The following is a 12979-nucleotide window of genomic DNA, read 5'->3' on the forward strand; positions in this document are numbered from 1 at the left end:
TTGGCGCGGTGCGCTCAACCTGGGGAGTCGACCCATCGAAGCATACACCTCCCCTATATAAGCTATTTGTCCGATTCCGACACCTGTGTAGTTTGCACCTCCGCTCAGGACATCGACCCCAACTTCCGAACTCGCCTGCAACGACCGAACCAGCGCCTTGGTGCGCACCAAAAGTGCGCACTTTTGGAGGGCACTTTTGTGCGCTCCAAAGGTGCGCACTTTTGGAGGGCACTTTTCTGCGCTCCAAAGGTGCGCACTTTTGGAGGGCACTTTTTGGAGGGCACTTTTCTGCGCTCCAAAGGTGCGCACTTTTGGAGGGCACTTTTTGGAGGGCACTTTTCTGCGCTCCAAAGGTGCGCACTTTTGGAGGGCACTTTTTGGAGGGCACTTTTCTGCGCTCCAAAGGTGCGCACTTTTGGAGGGCACTTTTTGGAGGGCACTTTTCTGCGCTCCAAAGGTGCGCACTTTTGGAGGGCACTTTTTGGAGGGCACTTTTCTGCGCTCCAAAGGTGCGCACTTTTGGAGGGCACTTTTTGGAGGGCACTTTTCTGCGCTCCAAAGGTGCGCACTTTTGGAGGGCACTTTTTGGAGGGCACTTTTCTGCGCTCCAAAGGTGCGCACTTTTGGAGGGCACTTTTGTGCACTCCAAAGGTGCGCACTTTTGGAGGGCACTTTTCCTGTGCTCCAAAGGTGCACACCTAGGTGAGCACCTTCGACCACACCTTGTAGCACACCAAACTCTGACTTTCGACTTCATCCGCAATGCAGGGTCTTTGAGGTTGGCGCAATGCGCACAACCAGGGGAGTCGACCCATCAAACCCAACACCTCCCCTATATAAGCTATTTGTCTGATTCTCATACATGCGTAGCCTGCAGGAGCAATTAGGACATCGACCCCAACTTTCGGCTTCTAAACGAAAACAAGGTCTTTGAGGTTGGTGTAATGCGAACAACTAGGGGAGTCAACCCATCAAACCCAACACCTCCCCTATATAAGCTATTTGTCTGATTCTCATACATGTGTAGTCTACAGGAGCAATTAGGACATCGACCCCAACTTTTGACTTCTTAACGAAAACAAGGTCTTTGAGGTTGACGTAATGCGCACAACCAGGGGAGTCGACCCATCAAACCCAACACCTCCCCTATATAAGCTATTTGTCCGATTCTCATACATGTGTAGCCTGCAGGAGCCATTAGGACATTGACCCCAACTTTTGACTTCTTAACGAAAACAAGGTCTTTGAGGTTGGCGTAATGCGCACAACCAAGGGAGTTGACCCATCAAACCCAACACCTCCCCTATATAAGCTATTTGTCTGATTCTCATACATGTGTAGCCTGCAACAACGATTAGGACATCCACCCCAACTTCTGAATTCGTCTGCGTTGACCGCACCAAAGGTGCACGCCTTGGTGCTCACCAAAATCCGACTTCCGACTTCTTCTGCTATGCGGGGTCTTTGAGGTTGGCGCAGTGCGCACAACCAGGGGAGTCAACCCACCGAATGCAACACCTCCCCTATATAAGCTATTTGTCTGATTCTCATACATGCGTAGACTGCAGCAATGATTAGGACATCCACCCCAACTTTTGACTTCTTAAACAAGACAGGGTCTTTGAAGTTGGTGCAGTGCACACAACCAGGGGAGTCGACCCATCAAACGCAACACCTCCCCTATATAAAGCTATTTGTCCGATTCTCATACGTGTAGTCTGCAGCAGCGATTAGGACATCGACCCCAACTTCCGAATTCGTTTGCATTGACCGCACCAAAGGTGCACGCCTTGGTGTGCACCCTGGAGTGCACTTTGGTGCTCACCTCGGTGCACACTTTGGTGTGCACCTCGGTGTGCACCAAAGGTGCGCACCTTGGAGCGCACCAAAGGTGTACACTTTGGAGCGCACCACATAGGGTCTTTGAGAGGTTGGCGCAGTGCGCACACCAAGGTGGGTGTTGAGGTGCGTGCCGAGGTGGGTGGGTGCTAGGGTGCGCTCCATGGTGGGTGCCAGGGTGGGTGCGTGCTAGGGTGGATTCCAAAGAGGGTCATAGGGTGGGTGCCAAGGTGGGTTGGTGATATAGTGGGTTCAAAGGTGGGTACTAGGGTGGGTTCCAAGGTGGGTCACAAGTTGGGTGCCAGGATGCGTGGGTGTTAGGTTGGGTGCCAAGGTGGGCTCCTGCGTGGGTGGGTGCTAGGGTGGGTTTCAAGGTGGACGCGAGGGCGGGTGCCAAGGTGGGTAACAAGTTGGGTGTTAGGATGGGTGAGTGCTAGAGTGGGTGCCAAGGTGGGTGGGTGCTAAGGTGGATGCCAAGGTGGTTCACAGGGTGGGTGGGTTCTAGGGTGAGTTCCAAGGTGGGTCACAGGTTCAGTGCTAGGGTGGGTGTCAAGGCGGGTGTCGAGGTGCCTGGGTGCTAGGGTGTGGATGCCAATGTGGGTCATAGGGTGGGTACTAGGGTGGGCTGCAATGTGGGTGCCAAGGTGGGTAACATGCTCGGTGGGTTCTAAATTGGGTGCCAGGGTGGGTGTGCACCCACCTTGCCCGAGGTGGGTGCCAAGGTGCCAGTGTGGGTGGGTGCTAAGGTGGATGCCAAGGTGGGTGAGAAGGTGGGTGATAGGTTGAGTGGTAGGATGGGTGGGTGCCAAGATGGGTCACAGGGTGGGTGCAAGGGTGGGTAGGTGCTAGGGTTGGTGTCAGGGTGGGTGGGTGCTAGGTTGGGTTCCAAGGTGGGTGCGAGGGTGAGTGTCAAGGTGGGTCACAGGTTAGGTGCTAGGATGGGTGAGTGCTAGGGTGCAAAGGTGCCAGGGTGGGTGCTAGGATGGGTCGATGCTAGGGTGAGTGGCAAGGTGGGTCCACAAGTGTCAAGGTGGGTGCCGAGGTGGGTGCCAAGTCGGCGACTGCTATGGTGGATGCCAAGGTGGGTCACGGGGTGGGTGCCAAGTTGCTAGGTTGGGTTCCAAGGTGGGTGCCAACGTGGGTGCTAGGGTGCGTGGGTTAAAGGGTGTGTCACAACGTGGGTGCCAGGATGGGTGCGCACCCACACTGGCCAAGACGGGTGCGGGTGCAAGGTTGGGTTCCAAGCCCGGTCACAGGCTGGGTGCTAGGATGGGTGGGTGCCAAGGTGGGCACCAGGGTGGGTGCACCCACCCTGGCCAAGGTGGGTCACGGGGTGGGTCCTAGGGTGGGTAACGGGGTGGGTACTAAGGTGCGTGCCAAGGTGGGTCATAGGGTGGGTGCCAAGGTGGGCACCAGGGTGGGTGTGCACCAACCCTAGCCAGGGTAGGTCACGGGGTGGTTGTCGGGGTGGGCGTCAAGGAGCCAAGGTGGGTGGCAAGTAGCCAAGTTGCGTGCCAAGGTGGGTGTCAGGGTGGGTGCCAAGGATCCAAGGTGGGTGCCAAGGAACCAAGGTGGGTGTCTGGGTGGGTGCCGAGGTGGGAGCCAGGGTGGGTCCCAAGGTGAGTGCAAAGGTGGGTGCCAGGGTCAAGGTGAGTGCCAATGTGGGTTCCAAGGTGCCAGGGTCAGGGTGAGTGCCAATGTGGGTTCAAAGGTGCTAAGTTGGGTGCGAGGTTGGGTGCGAGGGTGGGTGGGTGCCAAGGTGTGCTAGGTGGAAGCCCGGGTGGGTCGGCATCCCATGGGTGTCGAGTTGGGTGCCTGATGGGTGCTTCTTGTCAAGTTTTAGTCGTCGGGACTCATTTCGAGCCTTAGAGGTCGTTTCTTGTCCGGTTGCCCTGTCTTCGACCTGGGAACCCAATTTTGGTCCTCGGGTCCCATTTTTTTTTGTCTCGCATCCCACTTTTGGCCTGTGGCCTTTTCGGGGTCGATTCTCGTTTTGGGCATCAGAGCATGTTTCTTCTCCTAAAACCCAATATTTGTTTATTAAGTCTCGGAACACATTTTTGTTCTCGTGGACCCATCATGGGTCTTGGAACGCATTTGTGGTCCTTGGGTCCCATTTTGCATCCCGAAACTTGTGTTTTGGTGCTTGATCCCTATTTTGGGTGCCCACCTTGCACCAAGTGCGCACCCGGGGCAAACCGAGCGCCTTGGTGCACCGGGGCAAGATCGAGCGTGCACCCGAGGCGCCCCGAACATGCACCAAGGTGCACTCGGCCCACATGTGAGCGCAGGTCGTTGCGCCCGAGGTGGTGTGTGGGCACCGCGTTGCAGACGGGACACTGCACGCACACGACGCCCCCTCCAGGTGCACGCACGTAGGCCGGGCCGGGTGCACACCCGACGCCCTAGCAAGGTGCGCGCACCCGGGCAGGGCTCACACTTGGCGAACGGGGCGCACTTCGCGAGGGAGGGTGTGCACCTCGACGGGGGTGGGTGGCCGGGGTGGATTCGCACGTGGGTCGCGGTTTGCTAAGTACACACTGCGACAAGCTCATAACGGGTGCGATCATACCAGCATTAGTGCACCGGATCCCATCAGAACTCCGCAGTTAAGCGCGCTTGGGCCGGAGTAGTACTGGGATGGGTGACCTCCCGGGAAGTCCCGGTGTTGCACCCTTTTTTAGTTTTTCGCCGGGCGTCGCAATGCTATTTGAATAAACCTTTTGCCCGTTTGCGTTCTCGTCGGGGCCGGGCCGGGCCGGGGTGCGCTGCCCGCACTACCGCGCGCGCGGGGGCGACACCGAGCGCGCACCCGAGGCACCCCGAGCACACAGGCCACGGTGCAACCCGGGCGTTGTGCGCGCACCCCGGTGCGCCCGAGGTGCTGCGCGCGCACCCAGGTGAAATCGGTGTGCACCTCGGCCAGTGCGCGCTCGGTCGAGTCGCGCACGTTGGCCAAGGTGCACGGTGATGTTTCTTACTCTAAGGTTCCGCACCAGACGCCCGGGACAGGTGAGCGAAGCTGGGCGGGGCCGGGTGCGCGGCCGGGGCAGGTGCACGCAGCTGGAGAGAGCTTTGGAGCACACTTCGGAGCGCACCAATGATGCGCTCCATTCAAAAGTTTCCTGAAAAGGCAAAAAAAGTTGAGATTATAGAATTTCCCACTTGAGAGATTGTAAAAAAAAAAAATTTAAAATGAAGGAAACGCGGGTGCCAAGGTGTGCGCAGCCCAGCCAAGGTGTGCGCACCAAGGCGCCCACCCTGGCGAAGGTGCACGCAAGGTGCGCACCCGAGGCAAACCGGACAATTAACCCAACTTTCGACTTCGCGCGCACCTTGGAGCGCACTTCGGAGCGCTCCTTGGTGCGCACCAATCTTGGGCACCTCGGAGTGCACCATGGCGCCCACCAAGGTGCGCACCCGGGGCAAACCGAGCTCCGACTTCGTGCGCACCTTGGAGCGCACGAAAGGTGCGCACCATGGCGCCCACCAAGGTGCGCAGCCCAGCCAAGGCGTGCGCATCAAGGTGCGCACCCTGGCGAAGGTGCGCACCCGGGGCAAACCGAGCTCCGACTTCGTGCGCACCTTGGAGCGCACAAAAGGTGCGCAACCCAGCCAAGGTGTGCGCACCCCGGTCAAACCGAGCTCCGAATCGTGCGCACCAGAGGTGCACGCCATCGTGCGCACCTTGGAGCACACTTCGGAGCCCTCCTTGGTGCGCGCCGATGTTGCGCACCTCGGAGCGCACCCGGGGAAAACAATGCAATTAACCCGACTTTCGACTTCGTGGGCACCTCGGAGCGCTCTCGGGTTCGCACCTCGGAGCACACCGAGGTGCGCACCTTTGATGCGCTGCCTTCACCAATTTCCAGAAAAGGCAAGAAAACATTGAGAAGGTGTGCGCACCGAGGTGCCCACCCTGGCGAAGGTGCACGCGAGGTGCGCACCCGGGGCAAACCGGGCTCCGACTTCGTGCACGCCGCACCTTGGAGCACACTTCGGAGCGCTCCTTGGTGCGCACCAGGGCGCGCAACCCAGCCGAGGTGCCCACCCCGGCGAAGGTGCACGCGAGGTGCGCACCCGGGGCAAACCGGGCTCCGACTTCGTGCACGCCATGGTGCCCACCGCGGCGAAGGTGCACGCGAGGTGCGCACCCGGGGCAAACCGGGCTCCGACTTCGTGCACGCCGCACCTTGGAGCACACTTCGGAGCGCTCCTTGGTGCGCACCATGGTGCCCACTAGGGCGCGCAACCCCGCCGAAGGTGCACGCGAGGTGCGCACCCGGGGCAAACCGGGCTCCGACTTCGTGCACGCCGCACCTTGGAGCACACTTCGGAGCGCTCCTTGGTGCGCACCATGGTGCCCACCAGGGCGCGCAACCCCGCCGAAGGTGCACGCGAGGTGCGCACCCGGGGCAAACCGGGCTCCGACTTCGTGCACGCCATGGTGCGCACCGCGGCGAAGGTGCGCACCCGGGGCAAACCGGGCTCCGACTTCGTGCACGCCGCACCTTGGAGCACACTTCGGAGCGCTCCTTGGTGCGCACCAGGGCGCGCAACCCAGCCGAGGTGCCCACCCCGGCGAAGGTGCACGCGAGGTGCGTACCCGGGGCAAACCGGGCTCCGACTTCGTGCACGCCGCACCTTGGAGCACACTTCGGAGCGCTCCTTGGTGCGCACCATGGTGCCCACCAGGCCGCGCAACCCAGCCAAGGTGTGCGCACCAAGGTGCACGCGAGGTGCGCACCCGGGGCAAACCGGGGTCCGACTTCGTGCACGCCGCACCTTGGAGCACACATCGGGGCGCTCCCGGGTTCGCACCGGCGTTGCGCACCGTGGTGGGCACCTCGGAGCACACCAAGGTGGGCAGCGAGGTGCGCACCTTTGATGCGATGCCTTCACTAATTTCCATAAAAGGCAAAAAAAAAACGAGATTTTAAAATTTCCGTTTTGAAAGATAGTGAGAAAAAGGGAATGCTGGTGCCATCTTGAGCCCGCCCTGGTGCGCAGCCCAGCCAAGGTGTGCGCACCAAGGTGCCCACCCTGGCGAAGGTGCGCGCCCGGGCAATTAATCCAACTTCCAACTTCGCGCGCGCCAGGGTGGGAGCGCACCCAACAACCGGGCCTGGGAAGAGCCAATGCGAGAAACCCCACCAAACGCTCTGACAAAAAAAGAGGGGGCGCTCCAGTAACCCCGCTTCGGAGCGCACCCTGGGCAAACCCAGCCAAGGTGCCCACCCCGGCCAAGGTGCAGGCGAGGTGCGCACCCGGGGCAAACCGGGCTCCGACAACGTGCACGCCGCACCTTGGAGCACACTTCGTAGCGCTCCCGGGTGCGCACCTCAGAGCACACCAAGGTGGGCAGCGAGGTGCGCACCTTTGATGCGCTGCCTTCACTAATTTCCAGAAAAGGCAAAAAAAAAAGGAGATTTTAAAATTTCCGTTTTGAAAGATAGTGAAAAAAACGGAACGCGCGTGCCATCTTGAGCCCGCCCTGGTGCGCAGCCCAGGTAAGGTGCCCACCCTGGCAAAGGTGCGCACCCGGGCAATTAACCCTACTTCCGACTTCGTGCGCGCCAGGGTGGCAACCGGGCCTCGGAAGAGCCAATGCGAGAAACCCCACCAAACGCTCCGACAAAAAAAGAGGCGGCGCTCCAATAACCCCGCTTCGGAGCGCAGCCGGGGCAAACCCAGCCAAGGTGCCCACCCCGACGAAGGTGCACGCGAGGTGCGCACCCGGGGCAAACCGGGCTCCGACAACGTGCACGCAGCACCTTGGAGCACACTTCGAAGCACTCCCGGGTGCCCACCGGCGTTGCGCACCGTGGTGGGCAGCGAGGTGCGCACCTTTGATGCGCTGCCTTCACTAATTTCCAGAAAAAGGCAAAAAAAAATGAGATTTTAAAATTTCCGTTTTGAAAGATAGTGAAAAAAAAGGAACGCGGGTGCCATCTTGAGCCCGCCCTGGTGCGCAGCCCAGGCAAGGCATGCGCACCAAGGTGCCCACCCGAGGTGCACACCCGGGGCAAACCGGGCTCCGACTTCGTGCAGGCCGCACCTTGGAGCACACTTCGGAGCGCTCCTTGGTGCGCACCATGGTGCCCACCAGGGCGCGCAACCCAGCCAAGGTCTGCACACCAAGGTGCCCACCCCGGCGAAGGTGCACGCGAGGTGCGCACCCGGGGCAAACCGGGCTCCGACTTCGTGCACGCCATGGTGCCCACCGCGGCGAAGGTGCACGCGAGGTGCGCACCCGGGGCAAACCGGGCTCCGACTTCGTGCACGCCGCACCTTGGAGCACACTTCGGAGCGCTCCTTGGTGCGCACCATGGTGCCCACCAGGGCGCGCAACCCAGCCAAGGTGTGCGCACCAAGGTGCACGCGAGGTGCGCACCCGGGGCAAACCGGGGTCCGACTTCGTGCACGCCGCACCTTGGAGCACACATCGGAGCGCTCCCAGGTTCGCACCAGCGTTGCGCACCTTTGATGCGCTGCCTTCACTAATTTCCAGAAAAGGCAAAAAAAAACGAGATTTTAAAATTTCCGTTCTGAAAGATAGTGAAAAAAACGGAACGCGGGTGCCATCTTGAGCCCTTCCTGGTGCGCAGCCCAGGCAAGTTGTGCGCACCAAGGTGCCCACCCTGGCGGAGGTGCGCGCCCGGGGCAATCCGGGCTCCGACTTCGTGCACTGCATGGTGCCCACCAAGGCGCGCAACCCAGCCAAGGTGCCCACCGCAGCGAAGGTGCACGCGAGGTGCGCACCCGAGGTGCACACCCGGGGCAAACCGGGCTCCGACTTCGTGCACGCCGCACCTTGGAGCACACTTCAGAGCGCTCCTTGGTGCGCACCAGGGCGCGCAACCCAGCCGAGGTGCCCACCCCGGCGAAGGTGCACGCGAGGTGCGCACCCGGGGCAAACCGGGCTCCGACTTCGTGCACGCCATGGTGCCCACCGCGGCGAAGGTGCGCACCCGGGGCAAACCGGGCTCCGACTTCGTGCACGCCGCACCTTGGAGCACACTTCGGAGCGCTCCTTGGTGCGCACCATGGTGCCCACCAGGCCGCGCAACCCAGCCAAGGTGTGCGCACCAAGGTGCACGCGAGGTGCGCACCCGGGGCAAACCGGGGTCCGACTTCGTGCACGCCGCACCTTGGAGCACACATCGGGGCGCTCCCGGGTTCGCACCGGCGTTGCGCACCGTGGTGGGCACCTCGGAGCACACCAAGGTGGGCAGCGAGGTGCGCACCTTTGATGCGATGCCTTCACTAATTTCCATAAAAGGCAAAAAAAAAACGAGATTTTAAAATTTCCGTTTTGAAAGATAGTGAGAAAAAGGGAATGCTGGTGCCATCTTGAGCCCGCCCTGGTGCGCAGCCCAGCCAAGGTTTGCGCACCAAGGTGCCCACCCTGGCGAAGGTGCGCGCCCGGGCAATTAACCCAACTTCCAACTTCGCGCGCGCCAGGGTGGGAGCGCACCCAACAACCGGGCCTGGGAAGAGCCAATGCGAGAAACCCCACCAAACTCTCTGACAAAAAAAGAGGGGGCGCTCCAGTAACCCCGCTTCGGAGCGCACCCTGGGCAAACCCAGCCAAGGTGCCCACCCCGGCCAAGGTGCAGGCGAGGTGCGCACCCGGGGCAAACCGGGCTCCGACAACGTGCACGCCGCACCTTGGAGCACACTTCGTAGCGCTCCCGGGTGCGCACCTCAGAGCACACCAAGGTGGGCAGCGAGGTGCGCACCTTTGATGCGCTGCCTTCACTAATTTCCAGAAAAGGCAAAAAAAAAAGGAGATTTTAAAATTTCCGTTTTGAAAGATAGTGAAAAAAACGGAACGCGCGTGCCATCTTGAGCCCGCCCTGGTGCGCAGCCCAGGTAAGGTGCCACCCTGGCAAAGGTGCGCACCCGGGCAATTAACCCTACTTCCGACTTCGTGCGCGCCAGGGTGGCAACCGGGCCTCGGAAGAGCCAATGCGAGAAACCCCACCAAACGCTCCGACAAAAAAAGAGGCGGCGCTCCAATAACCCCGCTTCGGAGCGCAGCCGGGGCAAACCAAGCCAAGGTGCCCACCCCGACGAAGGTGCACGCGAGGTGCGCACCCGGGGCAAACCGGGCTCCGACAACGTGCACGCAGCACCTTGGAGCACACTTCGAAGCACTCCCGGGTGCCCACCGGCGTTGCGCACCGTGGTGGGCAGCGAGGTGCGCACCTTTGATGCGCTGCCTTCACTAATTTCCAGAAAAAGGCAAAAAAAAATGAGATTTTAAAATTTCCGTTTTGAAAGATAGTGAAAAAAAAGGAACGCGGGTGCCATCTTGAGCCCGCCCTGGTGCGCAGCCCAGGCAAGGCATGCGCACCAAGGTGCCCACCCGAGGTGCACACCCGGGGCAAACCGGGCTCCGACTTCGTGCAGGCCGCACCTTGGAGCACACTTCGGAGCGCTCCTTGGTGCGCACCATGGTGCCCACCAGGGCGCACCCGAGGCAAACCGGGCTCCGACTTCGTGCACGCCGCACCTTGGAGCACACATCGGAGCGCTCCCAGGTTCGCACCAGCGTTGCGCACCTTTGATGCGCTGCCTTCACTAATTTCCAGAAAAGGCAAAAAAAAACGATATTTTAAAATTTCCGTTCTGAAAGATAGTGAAAAAAACGGAACGCGGGTGCCATCTTGAGCCCTTCCTGATGCGCAGCCCAGGCAAGTTGTGCGCACCAAGGTGCCCACCCTGGCGGAGGTGCGCGCCCGGGGCAAACCGGGCTCCGACTTCGTGCACTGCATGGTGCCCACCAAGGCGCGCAACCCAGCCAAGGTGCCCACCGCAGCGAAGGTGCACGCGAGGTGCGCACCCGAGGTGCACACCCGGGGCAAACCGGGCTCCGACTTCGTGCACGCCGCACCTTGGAGCACACTTCAGAGCGCTCCTTGGTACGCACCAGGGCGCGCAACCCAGCCAAGGTGCTCACCCCGGCGAAGGTGCACGCGAGGTGCGCACCCGGGGCAAACCGGGCTCGGACTTCGTGCACGCCGCACCTTGGAGCACACATCGGAGCGCTCCCGGGTTCGCACCAGCATTGCGCACCTTTGATGCGCTGCCTTCACTAATTTCCAGAAAAGGCAAAAAAAAGAAAAAAATGAGATTTTAAAATTTCCGTTTTGAAAGATAGTGAAAAAAACGGAACGCGGGTGCCATCTTGAGCCCGCCCTGGTGTGCAGCCCAGGCAAGTTGTGCGCACCAAGGCACCCACCCTGGCCAAGGTGGGTCACGGGGTGGGTCCTAGGGTGGGTAACGGGGTGGGTACTAAGGTGCGTGCCAAGGTGGGTCATAGGGTGGGTGCCAAGGTGGGCACCAGGGTGGGTGTGCACCAACCCTAGCCAGGGTAGGTCACGGGGTGGTTGTCGGGGTGGGCGTCAAGGAGCCAAGGTGGGTGGCAAGTAGCCAAGTTGCGTGCCAAGGTGGGTGTCGGGGTGGGTGCCAAGGATCCAAGGTGGGTGCCAAGGAACCAAGGTGGGTGTCTGGGTGGGTGCCGAGGTGGGAGCCAGGGTGGGTCCCAAGGTGAGTGCAAAGGTGGGTGCCAGGGTCAAGGTGAGTGCCAATGTGGGTTCCAAGGTGCCAGGGTCAGGGTGAGTGCCAATGTGGGTTCAAAGGTGCTAAGTTGGGTGCGAGGTTGGGTGCGAGGGTGGGTGGGTGCCAAGGTGTGCTAGGTGGAAGCCCGGGTGGGTCGGCATCCCATGGGTGTCGAGTTGGGTGCCTGATGGGTGCTTCTTGTCAAGTTTTAGTCGTCGGGACTCATTTCGAGCCTTAGAGGTCGTTTCTTGTCCGGTTGCCCTGTCTTCGACCTGGGAACCCAATTTTGGTCCTCGGGTCCCATTTTTTTTTGTCTCGCATCCCACTTTTGGCCTGTGGCCTTTTCGGGGTCGATTCTCGTTTTGGGCATCAGAGCATGTTTCTTCTCCTAAAACCCAATATTTGTTTATTAAGTCTCGGAACACATTTTTGTTCTCGTGGACCCATCATGGGTCTTGGAACGCATTTGTGGTCCTTGGGTCCCATTTTGCATCCCGAAACTTGTGTTTTGGTGCTTGATCCCTATTTTGGGTGCCCACCTTGCACCAAGTGCGCACCCGGGGCAAACCGAGCGCCTTGGTGCACCGGGGCAAGATCGAGCGTGCACCCGAGGCGCCCCGAACATGCACCAAGGTGCACTCGGCCCACATGTGAGCGCAGGTCGTTGCGCCCGAGGTGGTGTGTGGGCACCGCGTTGCAGACGGGACACTGCACGCACACGACGCCCCCTACAGGTGCACGCACGTAGGCCGGGCCGGGTGCACACCCGACGCCCTAGCAAGGTGCGCGCACCCGGGCAGGGCTCACACTTGGCGAACGGGGCGCACTTCGCGAGGGAGGGTGTGCACCTCGACGGGGGTGGGTGGCCGGGGTGGATTCGCACGTGGGTCGCGGTTTGCTAAGTACACACTGCGACAAGCTCATAACGGGTGCGATCATACCAGCGTTAGTGCACCGGATCCCATCAGAACTCCGCAGTTAAGCGCGCTTGGGCCGGAGTAGTACTGGGATGGGTGACCTCCCGGGAAGTCCCGGTGTTGCACCCTTTTTTAGTTTTTCGCCGGGCATCGCAATGCTATTTGAATAAACCTTTTGCCCGTTTGCGTTCTCGTCGGGGCCGGGCCGGGCCGGGGTGCGCTGCCCGCACTACCGCGCGCGCGGGGGCGACACCGAGCGCGCACCCGAGGCGCCCCGAGCACACAGGCCACGGTGCAACCCGGGCGTTGTGCGCGCACCCCGGTGCGCCCGAGGTGCTGCGCGCGCACCCAGGTGAAATCGGTGTGCACCTCGGCCAGTGCGCGCTCGGTCGAGTCGCGCACGTTGGCCAAGGTGCACGGTGATGTTTCTTACTCTAAGGTTCCGCACCAGACGCCCGGGACAGGTGAGCGAAGCTGGGCGGGGCCGGGTGCGCGGCCGGGGCAGGTGCACGCAGCTGGAGAGAGCTTTGGAGCACACTTCGGAGCGCACCAATGATGCGCTCCATTCAAAAGTTTCCTGAAAAGGCAAAAAAAGTTGAGATTATAGAATTTCCCACTTGAGAGATTGTAAAAAAAAAAAATTTAAAATGAAGGAA

The 12979-nt window shown here is 60.7% G+C and overlaps 2 non-coding genes across 2 annotated transcripts; both read left to right on the forward strand.

Moving 5' to 3' along the window:
* Positions 1-4397: 4397 nt before the first annotated feature.
* On the forward strand, positions 4398-4516 carry LOC131871766 (5S ribosomal RNA). The gene has a single exon (XR_009369971.1). It is a non-coding gene; the product is annotated as a 5S ribosomal RNA (ribosomal RNA).
* Positions 4517-12333: 7817 nt separating this feature from the next.
* Positions 12334-12452, forward strand: LOC131871782 (5S ribosomal RNA). Its single transcript, XR_009369987.1, has one exon. It is a non-coding gene; the product is annotated as a 5S ribosomal RNA (ribosomal RNA).
* The last annotated feature ends 527 nt before the right edge of the window (positions 12453-12979 follow it).

The sequence above is a fragment of the Cryptomeria japonica genome, unplaced genomic scaffold, assembly GCF_030272615.1.
Source record: "Cryptomeria japonica unplaced genomic scaffold, Sugi_1.0 HiC_scaffold_461, whole genome shotgun sequence".
In the NCBI taxonomy this organism is placed as follows: domain Eukaryota; kingdom Viridiplantae; phylum Streptophyta; class Pinopsida; order Cupressales; family Cupressaceae; genus Cryptomeria; species Cryptomeria japonica.